The sequence below is a fragment of the Sciurus vulgaris genome (genome assembly GCF_902686455.1).
Source record: "Sciurus vulgaris genome assembly, chromosome: 16".
Lineage (NCBI taxonomy): Eukaryota > Metazoa > Chordata > Mammalia > Rodentia > Sciuridae > Sciurus > Sciurus vulgaris.
The window spans coordinates 35,567,759-35,585,220 of record NC_136477.1 but is presented as its reverse complement, the minus strand read 5'-3'; the positions used below and the strand labels follow the sequence as shown (position 1 = coordinate 35,585,220).

The window sequence follows — 17,462 nt, the reverse complement described above, 5'->3', positions numbered from 1 at the left end:
AAAGGGGTGATGAATTAGGAGAAATTCTTTTGTCTTAAAGAGGGTGTCAAAGTTTCAATTCCATACATAAATTTTATTGCCCCCCCCCCAAATTCTGCCCTCGATTCACTTCTGTACATGCTTTAATATAGACATTTAACAACAACAACAACAATCAGAAATGAGCTGTATACAAGGCTGGACTCAGCCTGGAATTACACCCCACACAGCTCTAATTGTTTAGTAATTTAAACAGAAGAGTGGCATTATGTTGAGTCGGCGGTTTAAAATTATGCTAAAGCAGGATTTTGCCAGCTGGATCCTTGGCCTCGTTCAGGAACATACTTGGCGGTATGCTACAGGGACCACTAATCCATGAGGGTAGAGAAAAATGAAACATTTTTAAAGACAGAGTTCTCCAGAAACCAGCAAACAATCACCAATCAAGATGCTACTACTTCACGATGAGTGGGGACTCTGCGATTATGTGAACAGCGTAACACCTTGTCCTTATGTGAGCTCAGCTGTCAATCAAAGATGAAATGCCACCTTTATTTAACAGCAAGGACAGAGGCATGCATGTTTCATATTTCTCTCCAGTTTTTGAAAAGATACAGCCTTTCCTAATGACTCAATTCCACTTTGCACCCTCCTGTCCAGCATCCTAGAGAAATATTGACAATAAATGCCCTGATTTCACATATCTCTAAAGTTTTTGTGGCCACCTGCAATTCAAATGCCTATAGAGTTTGCCACCTGTGAGCTGACCAGGGGCCACTGTTAGTCTTTGTTTTTACGAGACAGGCAACTGCTTTATTCTCCAGTCTGTAAGTCTACATGACTGACCACATGGCTGCTTTAATGACTACCATATAAGCCTTTGTGGCTGCTCTAATGACCAATGTCCCTTGACCGTCCTCCCCTTCCAGTCACAGCTGACTTTTGTAAAGCATGGATCTAGGCTTTGTGTTGCCAGATCTTCATCTTTCTTTATTCTGGATTATAATGTAAAATTTCCCAGTATTTAAATATTCCCAGTATTTAAATATAAAGCAACTACCTGACTTAATGAAGCAAACACATACCCACAGAGAAATCCAGAGAAAATTCCTGTATGGGCCAGATAGGTCTGTCCGTCAGACTGCTAGTTTTGATGCCTGATCTCTAGAGTCTTGGATTCCTGTGATTTGCTGATGTCTGACATCTTCTCATCTTTTATTTTTCAGACCAAGGAGGTGTCTTTCTCCTGCTGGGAGGTGACTGTTGTAGGTGGCAGGAGCATTGCACTGAGCTTTAGGATTACTTTAGGTCAGACTGAGCTTTGACCTGAATGATCCTAAGTAAGTTGTTTCTCTGCTCTGCACCTCATTTAGTGGCTCTATCATTGAGATGTGAATGAGGGCTGTCCTTGTCTGTTTCTTGTTTTTTAAATTTTATTTGACTAGGATTTATGAAGAATGGAAATGAAAGTTCAGTGTTTGGTGAACCCTTGAGCTCTACAGAGGAACAAAGTTTAGGACAGTTGTCAGACGTCAGATTTGTGTCCTGCTGAATATATAGCATACCAGATGTGAGATCTGGTTAGGTCTGTGGTCCCCCTGGGGGCTTCAAGTTTCTCATTCATAAGAAACTATTTTTTTCAGGAGGGGAGCGGTATAGTGAAGGAGAGGAGGCAAACCTGAAGACAAGAGGAGGCTTGGCAGTTACTGTGTAGCTGGGACAGTCTGTGATCTCTTGCTGCTCAGGGTGGTGGGGCAGCATCAGCATTTCCTGGAACTTTTTTGAAATGTAGAGTTTCAGGTCCTGCTCTAAATTTGCTGGTCCCAATGTATTCACCCAGGCAGGGTGTAAGCATGTTAACGTTTGGGAAACATTGACTTAATCTATTGGTGTTCAGATGTGGTCCAGGGCCAGCAACATCATCATCTGGAAACCTGTTAGAAAAGTAAGTTCTTGGGGGTCCTTCTCAGATCTACTGAATCAGCAAGGTGGGGATGGGTATCAGGGATTTGTAGTTCAACAAAGCTGGTAGGTGATCCTGATGCATTACTAATTAACCTATTTGAGATTTGGTTACATCCTCATCTTTAAAGTAACTGCAACCATTTGGCAATCATTGAGATATTTGAAAGATGACAAAAATACATGGTATAGTATATATAATTCAACAGAATATAATATAGTAGAATATAATATACTATATGTTACAATGTGTATGCATGAATAATAATATATATATAATGAAAAGAACTTAGTGGGCAGTAAATAGTGAAAAACAAATTGGAAACAGGTACTTGGTAGGGATCTGTACCAGTTATGGCATGTTGGTTTTGAGCCAATAGAAGCTAGCCCTGGATAACTTAAGGAAAATGGAATTTATTGGAAGGATATGGTGTAGGTCATATAATTAAATTTAAGAGCAAAAAATAAAAATGGGCCTCCAGCACTTGGAAAAGGCAGTGACAAGGGAAGCTAGGACAGCTGTAGAAGCTGATAAATGGTCTCTCCAGGGCACCTCTGTCAGGATGACTCTCCTCCAGTTGCCCTTGGGCCATTCCATTCAAGATCCAAATTCTTGATGAAGTGACTGCCTAACAGGCTCGAGTCTTTGACCAGAAGAGGCACTGAATTGCCTTGTGTAGTGGAGGTGTGAGAGTTTCTCAAAGGAATGTGCTGTTCCCCAAAAACACAGGAATGGGAACTGGATGAACTCGTTGACAGAAGCCCATTGTGGATAATTCTAGCTCTAGTATTCTGAATCTAATATTATGCTTGGACCTTGGACCTGTGCAATGTTGGGAAATGCTGAAGCAGCAAGGTGAAAGACAGCTCTCTTGGGAATCTGTCTGCCCCCTTCCATGCACAGCTGTAGGACTTTTCTTTGTATCCAGACTTGAGTAGTTTTGCTTTGCATGATGAAAGGAGTTGTATGTGCCACTGGAATGAAGTGCTCCTTCACCTAAGCCATGTGGCTCACAAGCCTTCTTGCTCACAGCAAAGCTGTGAGGTTTCCCTTGGGAAAGGGCAGCTCCTGTCCACTCACTAATGAAGCCAGGAAGCAAACAGCGAAGCATGGGAGAACGATTGGTTGGACATCTCTCTTTTCCTCCCACAGTTTTATAAGTGATTATGAAGACCAGCCCAGGCCTGGAATTTGCCATATTGGTTGCATGCACTGTTTGTTTTCATGGATATTTTGTTCCTGTGGGGCAAATGGCTATGCATTGCTTGAGCTCTGGTTCTATTATTTTTTCTCATCTTGATTGTGCCAAATAATCACAAAAATGACTCTTCTGTGTGGGGTTTCCCCTGGCATGTGTCTGTGCCATGATAACAGTAGCTGATAATGGCTGTTCTGTGAGGGAAAATTGGCATGAATGCTGGCTTATTTAATGTGCATGTGAGGGAACAAGGGGTTTGAGAGCCTTTTAAAATGTTTGTGCCGATACCTTGACCACTGTCTTGTGCCTCTTAAAGTTCGCTAATCAAAGCACAGAACACCTGAAGAGGCTGGGAAGGGCAGGATTGCAGTACCCACCTATCTTCCAAGAGGTTTGCCCAGCACTAGCCATTAAATCACTTTTTCATTATATCCTGGGTGACCTGGTATTTTTTTCATTAGAACTTACAAGAAAGGTATCAATGACTATCTCACAACATTGTATTTAAAATAGCCAGTAGACTCTCACTGAAGTAGCAAGTACCAATGAAAAAAAATGGTTGGTTTTAGATGTGAAGGATTAAGGCCTTAGCTCAATATCAGGCATGTTTCTGACTGAAGAAGGAAGGCTGGTGAAGTACTGTGAGAAGAACAGATGTAGTTCATCACCCCTTATGAAAAGGCTCTAATTCTCACGTACTTATTGAAGGTGGAAATTATATAAATTAAGATCATGGGCTGGACATGTGATGTAGCTTAGTGGTAGAGCATTTGCCTAGCATGCATAGACCCTGGGTACCATCTATAGAATCATAAAAAAAGAAAAAAAAAAAGATGAGAAAATCTCTTGAATTTCAAATTAAGTTAGAATCTATAGGTTTTATAGTTTTATATATAAGATTAGGCAGTACTATAACAGTATATATGGTATATAATATGTATATATTATGTACTGCATATTATATTTTATATGTAGCACATTGTGTAATATATATCAGCTATATACTATATTACATACTAATAAATATCATATATTTACAATGCTTACATAAATGATAAATATATAATTACCTGTATATATTTATACTTATATGACATATATTACCTATATTATGTATGTATGAACTATGCAAGCCTATATACCCATGTATCTAACATTATGTTTGAATGCATAATGCATGTTCATAATATAATTTCAGATAATTTTAATTAGGTAAGTGAATGTACTTATATTAGAAATCCCAGAGGTTATGGCACATGTGATTAACCTCTCTCCACCTCAAGGCCTTCTTATAGAATAGGAAGCCACTCCTTTCAGCTCCATCAGGAATTTCCTCATTTTTTCCCCAGTAAACAGACATAGTCTGAGCTAGCATTTGATATTAGTCTGAATTTTCTGCCCAAATGCTGTGAATTTAAGATATGTATGAATATAAAGCATAGGTCATCTTTAAAGGGTACTTTTTTTTTTTTTAACCAATTTTAGTTTTGGACCCAGATAATTTGGGAGCACATGAATTCAAGGAAATTGCTAGTCTGCTAGAAATATCTTCAAGAATAGCAATTGTTTAGTATCCATTCAAAGAGAAGCTGAGTATTCTGGCAAATGGATGATATTTTAAATCCTCATAATTTATTTACTCTTATTTTAACCATCATAAAATTATAATCAATTATACATGAAACCGAATATTAGAAACCGGCAGAGAAACATGCTGGCACACATTTCCTTTGTGCACGGTCACCTCAAATGATAAACAACTTAGTTCTATACTTATGTCTGTCTGCTGAGATGCATACATATATTATGCATGTCAAGTACTATGTAAATCAACAGTTATCATTGCTGCACACACTATTTTCCTATAAACTTCAATTTGATTTTCATAAACAACTGTTTCTCAAAAACGGTGTTTAGCATTTCCCTCTCCAAGGACCTCTGTTTAAGTGAGTATATTATATGCTTTTTCCTTGCATTGTCATTATGAAGCAAAATAGGCTACCTTGCAAACTAAACTTGTTCCTGTTCTTTCTACAGAAGAATAGAATGGGGATCATTTTCTCATTTGTTGGGTTTCTTTTTCTTTTGCTCTAATTCATTCAGGACTGACTATAAAGAATTAAAATTGCTTTTTGAGTGTGGTTCTTAGAATCCATCTCATTATATTAGACTTCTACCTTAAATTCGGTCATTGAAAAAATTAACACTTGTCGGGGTGGGGAGACCAGATCAGGACATACAGAAAACACAAGTTGTGTTTCAAATGAAGTTTTCCACTCAGTTTCCCTACAACCTGTCAATAGAGTATTCTAAGGAACTCTGCTGACAACACAATTAGTGCCCTCCAAAGGTCCCAACTATGCATAATGTATCGTGTTATGACAGGATTCTCTTAATTGTCATTTCAGGTTGTGTAGAATTGACAGGAATAAAACAGAAAACAAGAGTTTTGTGTGGAATAAGAGTAGAGTTCATCACGGCTATTAAAAATTCTAATGACATGAAAGCCAATTATTGTGAATTCAGGTGGTTATTCTGAATGTACTTCGGTACGTGACAGCTGAGGTAAACATTTCAGTCCCAGACAGCTCCATTAATTAATTACCACTCAGGATTCCAAAGCTTGCTTAGGTGCTTCAGCAGCCACACAGAATACTTATAAGATGCACACTCCAGGCAAGTCCAGACAGGCAAACTAGTACCTAATAACAGTTTCTCCATGTACGTGTTTGACATTTATTTATTAGAGCAAAAGCTCTGATTTAAAAAAAAAAAAAATTTTACCCCAAACTCTATTTTCCCCTGTTATAGAAAATTGGTAGAAAATCTATAGTAACTTTAAAAGAAAAAAAAAATACTGTGTCTGAAGAGGGCAGCCTTTCCACAATTTCTTAGAATTCTCTCCACTTAAATGCACATTGCATTGGTCAGTTAATTTTGTGTGTGTGATTTAATGCTTGTCGAATGCTTTTACCCATGCCTGTTCTCTTAAAATTACCCTCAATTCTTCACCTCATTTTCCTTTTTCATATTTTTTTTTCAAAATTTCAAATCGTGTAGATGGCAACAAAATTCTACTCCATAGAAATTTGTATTTGGAGGAAATAATTTCACCCCCAATTTACTCAGGAATATTTTTAATAGTGTATAGTTGCTTATTTCTGTATAAAATGTTAAACTTTACAGGGTCAGGTTGTCCCTATGTTAAGGATTGTACAATCTTGATTTCTCTGCACCTTTTATGGCCTACAAGAAGGATCAACATGCATATTCTGAAGGAATGTCATAATAGCACTTTTTTTGATATTCCATTCAGTCAAGGAGTGAAAACTTCAGAGTTTTTGTACTTGTTGACACACTTGTCCTGGGAAGTGTGCATGACAAAGGCATTTTATATGTGGCAGTTAGTATGAAGGATGGTTAGTCCTGGTCCAGTTTAGATGGTGGGGGCATGTTGTCCATGCTGTCTGGGCTACCCACATCCAAATGGTTAAATCAGGGCCTTGCTCCAACTGCCCATGGTTAGGAGCTTACTGCAGTAGAGGTGGTATCTGGGGCTGTTTTTGCAGAGGAGAACTTGATCTTCAGTTTCCTTTCATAATGAAGATGAAGAGGTGGGAGGAAATCCCAGGGTAACCATGGAGAGCTACATTGCACCAGACCATGTCACTGGATGCATTTTTATAGAAGAAAACTTCCTGAGAGTTTCATATCTCTGTGTGATGAGGCAAAGTATATGGGATAGGAAAGCGAATCTCTAATTCAATAGGAGGTTGATTACTTCTTAAGATTCAGTGAATGACACCATCCTCCTCAAACTTTGAAAGTTGAAGCTTTGAAGAGCTTTGTGAAGTCCAGAGCCATGGTGACTCCTAAGTGAAGGGAGGTCAGACTATCCTGAGGATTCCTATGGCTTTGAAGGAAAAAGGGGGTTGAATCCTGGGTTAGAGGCAGCCCTGTTCTGGGAAACTGGGTTCTAGCCAGCCTGTGGCATCATTTATAGGAAAATACTTTGAAGATATATAATGTAATATATGAATATAGAAAGACTCATATTTTCACAGAGGATTTGACTTTAGTTCAACCTTCCCAATTTATAGATGAGCAGAAACGACTTGATTAATGCCACATAATTAGTCTCCGATCCAGGAGGAAAAAAAAAAAAACTATTCTTCCTAGGTGTATTTCCTCAAAACTTATGAGGCAGACGGTCCTCAGAATGGCCTCTGATCCCTGCCTCTTGGAATTCACATCCTGTTTAGACCCCTCCCACATTGTGCCAGGATTGATCTGTTCGGCCAATAATCACCTGTAATCATAGGTGATGAATGAGGAAATTTAAGATTTCTCTGTTTAAAAGAACTCTGCCAATTCCTGACCATGCTATCTGTGTCTTGCAAATTTGGAAAACACTGTACCAACAACAACAACAACAACAAACCAAACAAACAAAAACAAACAAATAAACAAAACCCTTCAATCTATTAATTAGACCAATTAACTAAAGCCTACTCTTAGTTTTTGGTTCTAGATATGCTAGTACGCTAATACTTTGGGATTTTCTGGAGGTAATAACCCTATCTGTAACTTCCTAATGTGGTGGTTTTCATAGTGTAAATCCTAAAAGTAGTAATCACTCTGGGATGGGAGTGTGCTGAGTTTGAGGACCCAGGAAAACGTGTCAAGGAATTAATAAGTCTTCTGTAAAAAAAATTAAAAACCCCCAACCAAAAACTTTTTAGACTTCAAAGCTTTGGAGCGATCCTGTATGATAAAATTAAGAAGTCAGGTATGTCTTAAAGTATTCACGGACCCTCCAAGTTCCAAACTGGTTCCTTGAGGAGTTAGGATCAAATTGTTCAGTAAGGCTGATGTAGACTGCAAGTTAGCGTACTCATTATTTCCTCAGGACTGTTCTAAGACTAGATTTCTGAGATGTTAATAGATACTCAAAAGTGGAGTTGAGAGAGGAGGAGAGAAAAATTAAAGAAGTACATAGATGCTTTAGACAAATAATACTGGGACAGTGAGTTGAACAAATTGCTCTTGGCTATTTTAGTAGTTCCATGCAGACCACTCTGTATGAGTAAGCCCCCAGGAGTTTGAAGACCATCTGTGGAACAGTAATTCTCAGGTCTTTTATACACTAAAATACCCAGTGATTCTTCAAAGACGGATCAGAGCAGTGTCCTGCTTTCCTGGTACCTTAACATTCCAGGGAGGGAAAAGAACAGCAAAGCTAGTGATCCAAACCTCACCCAAGACTGTCTTCCAAGGATGTTTTAATGGCGCAGAGCCACACTGCTGCCACCAGCATGGCCAAACTCGTGGTTCCAGGGAGGAGCGAAAGGGGATTAGAAAATTAAAGATTCACATACACAGACTTTGAAGATAAAGCTGGGATCAGGTGGAGTGCTGCTCTCTGATGAAGATGCAGATCTAAAGAGTTCCACCAGCAATCTTTATTTATATACATCTCATTATAATTAAAGACTATGCAAGCATTATTCTTAGTAGTCAGAAAAGTTACAGAAACCAGGACATCTATGTAGCTGTTCTGTAGTTGCAATTCACAGTTGCAAAGTGTAATGTCAGGAGTTTTGTATAGCTTTCAAGAAAGTTCATTGTTAAAAGTTACTGTGAAGTGGGCAGGCTCCGGAGAAGTGGAGCTGGTGAAACATTGTGGTTGTCTAGCATAGGAATTTCTCTATTCCCAGGAGCTATGAGTTCAAGGTCAGAGCTGATAGGACCCTTGCACAGAGCCTCCTCATGCAGGGCATTACCACAACAACTAAACACCCTGTGCCCTTGCACAGGAACATTCCCAGGCACAAGGCATGCCACAGCCATGAGATCATCAGAGACCCCCCATCTCAGTCACTGCTTTCCCATCCTCTGTTGCCACTGCCCACACCACACTGTTTATTGTAGTCTGTGGCTACTTTTCATGGCTCACTTGAGTAGTTGTGAAAGAGACTACATGGTTTACAAAGTCTTAAATATTTACTGTGTCCCTTATAGAAAAAGACTGAGTGAACCCTGGGTTGGATCAGGGTTGTGAATGTACCAGTGCCCCCAATGGACCAAAGAGTCATTTTCCAGTAGCTCATTCTGTGGGCACAGTTTCTGTATAACAGTTTGGGGAACACCACGTCAGTTCAAGCTCTCCAAATAGATCTGTGTGTGCTTCACCTCCACATACTCCCTTAGAAGCAGAACCCCCTGTACTGCCCTGTTTTGTAGCTGGTAGAGGAGAATTTCTATTTCTCTGAGACAAAGTGGCAGATTGAGCCCAGTAGCTAAAGTGAATCAGTCCATTTCTGTACATTGCAGCAAGATCAAGTTGAGTTACAGAGAAAGATGCATGATAAGAGGAAGCTTATCATTTATTTACTGAGCATCCTGTTTGCTGTTTTTAGTCTTGTGCTGGAAGAGAGCTGGAGGTTACCTCGTGCCCATGTCTTCAGGGACTTAGGTTCTGTCTCCTTGAAGAAAGTGACTGCAAGACATGTTAAATAATGATGTGAAAATCCAGGGACTTAATTTTTAAAAAGGACCTAAAGGTGGAAAAAAAAGTCCTGAAAGTCCTGTTTTCCATGATTCAGAATAATGTTTTCCTCTCCCTTCAGTATGATTCAGAAGCTACTGTTTGCATTCTTTAGACTTTCTCTTGTATTATGGTAAGAGGCGAATAACTTTTCTGCTAATAAGGTTCTTTAGTTATCTATTTCTGTGTAAAATAAATTACCTCCATATTTAGCAACTAAACATGTATTGGTTTACTCCATTTCTAAGGATAGGGATTATGTAAGCAGATTGTTCTGGGTCAGGGCCTATCTTTAAGTTCTAGTCATGTCATTCACCAGGATGACAATCTTTGAAGACTTGCCTGGGGTTGAAGTATCAGTTTTCAAGCTTGGCCTTGAACAGGAGGCTGAAGTTCTTCAGCATGTAGGACTTGCCTAGAGTGACTTGTAACTTCTCTCAGAGTGATTCAAGAGTGAGAGAGCACACCAAAGATCTTGTATAACCTCATTCTTTTATAACCTAACCTAGGAAGTGACATGTCATCCTTTCCACTTCATTCTATTGGTCAAACAGACTAATCCTGGGACAGTATGGGAGGGAATTATACAATGATGTGAATGTCAGAAAGCTGAGGTTGTTCGTGGCCATCTTGAAGCCTGGCTTCTACATTGTAGATAGCAGTATGTGTTGGTGGAGAGACAACCATGCCGTCATTTCTTCTCCCTGCTCAGGACACTCAAAACTATTATTCTCAAAACACAAGGCCAGGGAATTGCCCCAACGTCAACTCTCATATGCAGGAGCATCGCTATTCCCGTGGGACATTTTTCTGTAAATGAGAAAATCCTACCCTCCTTAAGATAGTTTATTTCCACCAATAGGAAATTTGTCATAGTATAAATTGTTTTACAGCAACACACACTGCCATTTCTGCGGGAAAGTGTTGTAATATACCAATGTTTGTTTTAATATTGTACATGACTTCCTCATTCATTGACAATCCATGTCGTTTGCATATGCATGTGGTCTGTGTCATTTGAATTCTAGCCAGTTAATTGTACATTTAAAATGGCTAAGTGCATTGGCCACCACATCTTGGCTATAGTCTTTCTAGAATCTCTCAAACAGGTTTCATCTCTCCTTTCACAGCATTCCCCTAATACTTCTGTAATAGCAATTATATACTATCCCTTATAATAGTTTGTTATTTTATAGTACGCTCCTCACTGGGCTGTTAACTCTTGAAGATAGGAACCTTATTCACTCACTAACTCATCTCTCTTCTATATTCTGAGGTACTTCTGTGCTCATGATGGTAAGTAATGGTTAATAAAGAAAAATGGTAAGCAAGACAACCCTGTTCTGGTATTTACGTTCTAGTGTGAGGCATGAACAACATAAAACAAATACATGAACAAGGAAATTTCATATAGCAATGGAAACTTATGAAGAAATTATAACAGAGTAAAGGGATAAAGAATGACCAAGTGGGCTTGGATGTGATTCTTTGGGGAAAGGGGAAGAGGGAGGAGCAGGAAAAACTTCTCAGAGGAGAATTTCCTCCCTTTTTTATAACCCTTGTTACTAATAGAGTGCCTTTCATATACTAGATAGGGAACAAAAATGCTTGTAAAGTTCAGTGAAGGAAAGGTCAAAGAACTAGCAAATACTGGGCATACCATTTTGATTTCAATAATTGTGTACTGCATTTTAACTCCATGAGGAAGACTGAGTATTTATTATTCCACATCTGCTTTTTGTAAGCAAAGCACAAAGGCTTGGTTAGGTCTCCTCAAATGAGACTCATTTATTCCTCTTCCCTCACTGGAAAATAAATAAAATCAAAAGGCAAAGCCTATTGAATATAGTTACTGAATCAATTTTTAGTGCTTAATTGTATTTAGATTTTTTCCCTTTTGTTATTTTGCACTGAGGCCAGCTCAGATTTATTTTATGTTTTGTATTGGAATAAAGACACAGTGAGTAACTCATCCAGGATCAGATTGCACAAGTTCAGTGTGGCGAGTTTAGAAGTGGCCTAGAGGAGGTCCTTGAAATGAAGGAAAACCTGGAAAGTGGGGCCCATGGAGAAATGTTAAAAAACAAAACCCGAGGCGATTTAATCAAGAAAAAAGCAATAACAAAGGACGGTTAGTATTAAAAAGACATGGAGAATATGTGAGCTTCTTGCCATATGCTTTAATAATCTGGGGATTTATTGAGACTGGGAAGATTTGGCTCGGCATTTACATAACATTCCTTTACCAATTGTTAGGAGTCTCTGTGGCATTAGCAATTTGTTAGAACTCCTTTTCTGAGTGAACTGGATCCAGACTTATTGGTTTCCATAATTGAGGTCAGTAACTTTTTATTAAAATGAGGGCAATTAGTCCATGACTGTGTTTATATAGGATAGAGTAGACATTATTTCTTATGTATCTAGTGGAGAACAGTAGCATAGACCCTCAGGAAATTCTGAATCGATGTAGTTTCTCGTGCCACACCTTGCGTATTGAAGATGCCACTACTGTCTAGGTCATTTGCTTTTCTGGTCTTCTTTCTTGCGTAATTCACTTCTTTGGGGTTGGAAACCTGTTTTTTTCCAGCTGAAATTAAAATTCCAAAACTTAGGTCTGCCATCCAGAGTTCAGTCTGTCTGAACAACCCATCTTGGTTCCTGGATCCTATGTGTCAATGACTTTCTTGTGCTAAGATGTGAAATGCAGATGTCCAATTGGCAACTTCTAACACTGTTGTTGATCGATTTTTCATTTTTCTTTCTTCAAATGTGTTCAAGGCTTCATGCAGCCATACCAGGAAAAATTCCAGTTACTGAAAAATGTACATGTTCCTAAAATTTCTTATCTTATGGTGATGGGCAATTAGACTTGAAGGAAGCTAGCCAGGCATAGGACAGTGATGGGATCGAGCACAGTAGTTGCCTGGTTGGCTGGCGTTCACTCTGTACCAGTTGGCGTCATTCCTTGACACTAAACTGCCAGTGCATTTGGTCTGTTTTCCAGGTTCCTACATGGCACTTCTCCCTTTTTCTTTGTTGAACACCACGGTCTATTAAAGAGGAATCCACTGAATTGTATGCTTTTGTCACCAAAATGTTCTATGCTCATTTCCTCCTTGACTCCATTCTCTGTAACATCAGTAACCTGGATTTCCACAAGCACCACCTGCCTGTGGAAAGAGAGAGAGAAAATGCAAAGTAGGGTAAATATTGTAGTCTCAATACCTCTTTGAGTCTTCTAGCTTCTGCCTGCTTCTGGAGATCATCTAGTTCTTTCAAAGTGACCTCACAGTCTTCCTGAGGCTTTTCAGTTGGTACATCATGAACTTCACCTTCAAAGGGGTTTCTGCCATTTTCATTATTTCTTGCCCTGACTGCTTCTGCCATTTATATTTTCTGTGAAACCATATTGAGGAACTCCCCAGGTTAATTTCTTGAAGTCTGGGTCAACGATGCTACACTTTCTAAGAAATTACAGATGACATTGGGGCTCTTGAGTCTTACCAAGTTTTATAGGTACTGGTTCTCAAGAATGTCACTTCCTTCGATCACCCCTGTCCCTTATTTTCAACTGTCTCCTGTTCATACTTGCCAGAGGTGAATAGGATTAATTTATTGAAGTTATTAATTAGTTTGATATTTACTAGGAAATTACTGTACTCCAGAAACAGACTGACCAGCCCCACTTTGCCCCCACTGCCCACCCTAACTATACAGTCTGTGAGAGGTGGCTATATTTAGAAGGCTCTTTGAAGATAATGTGGTAAGAATTCTGGTAAGGGGTAATGGTGGGTGGGTTGGAAGCAGATCAGAAGGGCAATGACCTTTCTTGGTACTGAGTTTTCCAAGGAGAAGGTAGGTGTCTAAACTAAAGGTCTTACCCAGTCATTTAATTGGCCTGTGGTTCAAAGTTCAATCTGTATCAATCAGTTAAAACCCAGACTCTTTCTTCCCTAAGTAACTTCCTACAGTTTCCGGAAGTGTTTTTCTGGAGTTTGAGTGGTCATTTTATCTACTTAGAGAAAACTTAACTTCAGTGACTATCTGTGGCAATAGAAGGGTGTACAGGGATTATTCTGGAAATTTTCTTGGCTTCTAAAATTTCATGTAAATAAATTAAAAAGCCTCTTAAAATGCAAATCTCTGGATCCCACTTGTAGAAATTTGTAAATTCCTGAGGTCAGAGAATTTGCATTTTCAACAAGGATGCCTCATTATTAAATCTGGATTCTGCCCTTTGTTTAACCACTGGTTGCTGGGGACATTGGTAAGAGGAAAATGAGAATGTGAACAATTACTTAGCTGGTTTGTCAGGTACATTTGTTTTCATGCAGGCTGAAATCCAAACCACACATTATGGCTAGTTCTTCCCAAAAACGCATCAAGGAAACTTGACCAGATTTTGTGAGCTCTGAGTTTGATTTTCGACTATAGCCACATCCACTGCACTCTTCTGAACTTTGTCATATCTTGTCTTTCCTTTGTAATTGAGGCTGACCAGTTGTTTTGTTGTTTAATTCTTGCTTTTCACATTTAGCCTCAGCACTAGAAAGGACATGAATGTGTGAATCACAATAGACTGCAATTACCATTATAAAGTTAATTATACTTTTGTCAATGCTGAAATGTGTGTGACCTTTTGTTAAAAGTTAAGCTATGCGTGGGCATGGGAATATTGTGACACTTATCCAGAAGGGATATGTGTGCGCTTCATATTGAGTTATTATTGCATTCAAGTCCATAAGTGCCATCTTCTTCCCTTCCCACTCCAAGGTTCCTTAATGACTGGACTGTGGGTTGCAAGCCTCACATCTTCCTTTTCTTTAAAATGTGCTTTGCTTATCAACTGTCATAGCTTGACTTTACCATACTTTTATTTTGTTTAAAAAACCAAAACTTGGCTTTCCTGATAACAAAGGTAAAATTTATTATTGCAATTTCAGAACCCCCATATTGTGGCATTAAACAAAGATGAGTTATATTCCGAAAACATGATGCCTCAAATATTAGTCCGATGGTGAATTCCAAAATATTGTGATTTAGAGAGATTTGCTGTTGAAGAGAACGTCTGCTAAAGTCCAAATCATCAGGCTAGGAAACCAGTTGACAGCCCGCTCCTAAAAAAGCAGGGAAGTTGGAATCTATTGAAATATTCAGGCAAGGGTCTGAAGGGTTATGGAAAATAATATTCCTACAAGACAGTTCCCAGGAAAAAAAAAAAAAAAACAAAAAAAAAAAAAACAGAAAAACAATGTGACTGGAGAGGAGGGAGAGAAATCAGCCCAACATTAAACCTCTCGCAGTAAATCCTTTTCCCAGTAACAATGGGCCCTGAGGGAAAGGGCAAACCTTCATCCCTTCCTGGGTTCATCCCCAGCATCTCCACCCAGGGCAAACATCGGGAGGAGGCAGATACCGAAATGCTGGGCCCTGGTCTTTTATCCTTTCCCATTGCCAATTAATCCTGAACTGAGGCACAGTAAATAGCAAAACTCTGGGAAACTAAATTCCAGAGGTAGATGAAAAGCAATGGGTGGGATTTGAGTTTTCATCCCTCAGGATCTCAGCTCCTACCCCTCCTGGTAATAAGGAGTTTCAAACTTCTTACAACTGCCTTCCTGAGTTAAAATTTTAACCTGCACAACTAGTTCCCTGACTGTCAGAACGGCATGTCTGCAGTTTCCAATGATTAATTCACCCTCATTGTAAACTACAAAACTCAGACTCCTTCTGTAACCCATGGGTCATTTCCTTACACAGAAAATGAGCCCCACCCTCACTTGGTGTCTGATTGACGACTCTGCAGAATAAAGGAAAGTTTGCGGATCAGTTTGAGGTCTGCTTCTATCCCCGTTATTTGTATTTTCATTATGGTGCTGAAACTGTGTTGGTTATTTTTGCTTACAGGGACTATTTTGAATTATAAACATTTTCAAATTAATTCAGTTTAAGACATTTCTTTGGTGTTTAAAAATCTAATATTGAGAGGAATCCAATCTTTTTGTGGACATTGTGTTGCCATATTATAACCAGTAATCATTTATGCACTCCACAAGTGTAGAATCACTAATTTGTACAGATTTGTGGCTGGATTCATTAATATGGAGGCCATCTAATTTAACCTTATTTCACAATTAGGAAAATGAATATCAGAAAAGGTCATGATTATTCAGTAGTAGAGTCTGATCTGTTTGAAGTTCATTTCTGTTTCTTGTCATTGAGGAAATATGGTTAAGTTTTTGGGTGAACTTCTAGCTGTCTTCTTGCTAGCTCACCCTTCATTCAAGTTGAGAACCAAATGTTCCACTTATACTTTGCTCTAGGGTCCAACTCCATCAACCTCAGGAACTGGGGAGGCTTGGGAGCTGAACCCAGCTCTGCCTCCTCAGATGGTCAGATGCTAGAAAGAAGTTGGATTGAGCACAGCATTTAGCCAGTATGACATCCTCTGTGTGGCAGAGATTCAGGAAAGCTGTCAGAATCAGCAAAGGCCAACATGGAATTACACAGGAACCCCAAAAGGCGGATGCAGTGCGTGGTGGTGAATGCAGGAGTTGGCGGTTATACATTGCTGTGCTGATCACTTTCAAAAGTTCCAATCTCTTGCACATCTTCATGCCCCTGTCATTCCATTCTCTCTGCCTGTAGTACCCATACGTTTCTGATGAATTAAATTCTTATAATTTAACTTTTCATTTGAATGAGATAGCAGAATGTATCATTACACTCTGCAAGTAGCAGGAAAATGTGATTATGGTCAATTGCATAAGAAGGATTCAGAAAAAAAAAATAGCAGCCTGAAGCTTTGCTTCCTTTGCTTAAGAAGATCAAAGTCAGCATCTCTGCTCTCCTCTGGTCTTTTCCTTATGTTCACAAAATTATTGCTCCAGCTCCAGGTAGCATGCCTACATTTAGAGAGGAAGAAAAGTGGCGGAAAGGTACAAGCCTCTTTTGCCCTTGATCAGGAAAACAATTCTCCCTCATAAGAGTCATACTCAGGTCCATTCCTGGAGAGGAGGAATGCTGGGACAGTATGGGGCTTTCTAGTGGTAGATGCAAAGAATATGGGAGTTAAGAATGGTTTTGGATGAGTTGATCTACAATGGGATTGCAGCACTTTTCAAGCCCAGTGAGGTGAGAGCAAAGATGTGGTCAGGTCTTTCCTAAGATGAAGGATCTCTTCATAACAAGACTGACTCTCAAAGGAACTCATTTATTAACTTCAATATTCCTATGCCAGTTTTCTTTCAAGTAGGAACTTCTAATAATGTGGTTTATTTCCTGCTTGTTGAATTAATGCTTTATGTATGCATAGCATTTTACCAAGTGCTTCATAATGTCATTTTGACCCTCACACAAATTCATAATATAGAAATGATTATCCCAGCATTGTGGAAGAGAGAACTGAGACAGGAGGTGGGTTCAAACAGTTCGTACAAATTGGGACTTGAGCCAAGTGGTGCACTCTTGTAATCCCAGTGACTCGGGAGGCTGGCTCTGGAGGCTAATGCAGGAGGCAGGAGGAGAACAAGTTCAAAGACATCCTCAGCAACTTAGCAAGGCCCCAAGCAACATGGTGAAACCCTGTCTGTAAATGAAAAGCATACACCAAAAACAACATCAACAAAAATTGGATTTGAATCTAGATAGATTTGCTCTCCTGTCTGTACCATTCTATGTGCCACGGACAGTAGACTTTAAGACATGTAAAACAGAAAGGTTACGTTCAGAGTCTAAGTTGTGTTAAGTTTTGGAACCATAGACATTGAACAAGT

At 39.2% G+C, this 17,462-nt stretch overlaps 1 protein-coding gene across 1 annotated transcript in view; it reads left to right on the top strand.

Annotated features, from left to right (window-relative positions):
• The window catches only part of LOC306647149 (uncharacterized protein), a gene marked incomplete at its 3' end in the record, with an annotated part of 600,113 nt that overhangs the window by 260,977 nt on the left and 321,674 nt on the right, over window positions 1–17,462 (top strand). The window lies entirely within an intron of this gene.